Raw genomic sequence first — 2,291 nt, forward strand, 5'->3', positions numbered from 1 at the left:
TTAAGCACTCAATAAATACCACTGATTGACAAACTCTTTGTGGGCAGGGATCATATCTACCTACTCTATTGTATTGTACTCAATCAAGTTTCTAATACACTTCTCTAAATGCAGTATGCACTCAAACACTATTGATTGGTCAACTGATTGATCATCCTCCCTCTAAAAGCCATTACCTTTATTCTTTCTACCACTAAGTCCTTTGCACTTGCTCAAGTGTTGGAAACTTTGTAGGGGTGGTGATTTTCCTTCACTGCATGTGCTCAGTTCTTTGAATAGGAAGATCAGGAACTGGGGAATTTTTCTTCTCAAAAAATATATTTTAGAAAACTGTGTTAATAATAATAATGGCATTTATTACGTGCTTACTATGTGCAAAGCACTGTTCTAAGTGCAGGGGAGGTTACATGGTGATCAGGTTGTCCCACAGGGGGCTCACAGTCTTAATCCCCCTTTTACAGATGAGGTAACTGAGGCCCAGAGAAGTTAAGTGACTTGCCCAAAGTCACACAGCTGACAATTGGCAGGTCTGGGATTTGAACCCATGACCTCTGACTCCGTGCTCTTTCCACTGAGCCATGCTGCTTCTCTAGTTCTAGTTTGTTAGAATTATAATCACTAAGCCAGTGTCAGTGACAGGGATAGACTACCTTATGTTAAGAACTAGTGAAAGGAACACAGGCCTGGGATCAGTCAATCAATCATTTTTATTGAGCTTTACTGTGTGCTTAACACTGTACTATGCACTTGGGAGAGTACAATATAACAGAGTTGATAATGTTCCCTATCCACAATGAGCTTACTGTCTAGAGGGGGAGACAGACATTAATATAAATACAAAAATTATGAATACATACATAAGTGCTGTTGGGCTGAGGGAGTGGTAAATAAATGGTGCAAATCCAAAAGCTAGTGGGAGTGCAAATCCAAGAGGGAGTCAGTGACCTGGGTTCTAATCCCAGCTCCGCCACTTTTCCGCTGCGTGACTTTGGGCAAGTTATTTAACTTTTCTACGTCTTATTTTCATTCAATCGTATTTATTGAGCACTTACTGTGTGCAGAGCACTGTACTAAGCAACATATAGAGACGGTCCCTACCCAACAACGGGCTCACAGTCTAGAAGGGGGAGACAGACAACAAAACAAAACAAGTAGACAGGTGTCAATACCGTGAGCCCCATGCTGGATGAGGACTGTGTCTCATCTGATTGTGTTGTACCTACTCAGTGCTTAACAGAGTGCTTGACACATAAAGCATAATGTGATCATGACTGTTCCTATTATTATTATTATTATCTAAAGTGGTCATGTGTTCGGTTATTAGCTTGTTCAGCAGTCAAATGGACTCAGGTGATTTTACATCTTTTTGTTATTGTTTTTAAAATATTTCTCCATCATGACTGCTCGGCTGAGTTCCACAGTTGGACCTTCTTCCAAACTCCACCCTGGCCTGTGAAGAAAATCTGAAGGTACTGGAGTAAGTTGGGGTTCAATGCCAGGCACTGTACTAAGTGCTGGGGTGGATACAAGTTTCTCAGGTTGCACTTAGTCCACATCCCACATGGGGTCCCCTGTGTGACCTTGGGCAAGTCAGTTCACTTTGCCTCAGTCACCTCATCTGGAAAATGGGGATTGAGACTGTGAGAAGCAGCGTGGCTCAGTGGACAGAGCCCGGGCTTTGGAGTCAGAGGTCATGGGTTCAAATTCCAGCTCCTCCAACTGTCAGCTGTGTGACTTTGGGCAAGTTACTTAACTTCTCTGGGCCTCAGCTACCTCATCTGTAAAATGGGGATTAAGACTGTGAGCCCCCCGTGGGACAATCTGATCACCTTGTAACCTCCCCAGCGCTTAGAACAGTGTTTTGAACATAGTAAGCATTTAATAAATGCCATCACTATTATTATTATTATTATCCCCCTGGGGGACAGAGACTGTGTCCAACTGATAAACTGGTATCTACCCCAGCGCTTTGTACAGTGCCTGGTTCAGAGAAAGTGCTTAACAAATACCAAAATTATTATTTATAGACTATAAGCTTGTTGTGGATAGGGAATGTGTCCATTTATTTTTGTACTGTGCTCTCCCAAGCTCTCATGCAGTGCTCTGCACACAATAAACGCTCAGTAGATATTATCGAATGAATGAATTCATTTCCATTTTACAGATGAGGTAACTGAGGCATAGAGAAATTAAGTGACTTGTTCAAGGTCAAACAGCAGACAAGTGAGGGGGCTGGAACTGGAACTCAAGTCCTTCGGACTTTCAGGCCTGTGCCCTATCCACGAGGCCAT

The sequence above is a fragment of the Tachyglossus aculeatus genome, chromosome 1 (genome assembly GCF_015852505.1).
Source record: "Tachyglossus aculeatus isolate mTacAcu1 chromosome 1, mTacAcu1.pri, whole genome shotgun sequence".
In the NCBI taxonomy this organism is placed as follows: domain Eukaryota; kingdom Metazoa; phylum Chordata; class Mammalia; order Monotremata; family Tachyglossidae; genus Tachyglossus; species Tachyglossus aculeatus.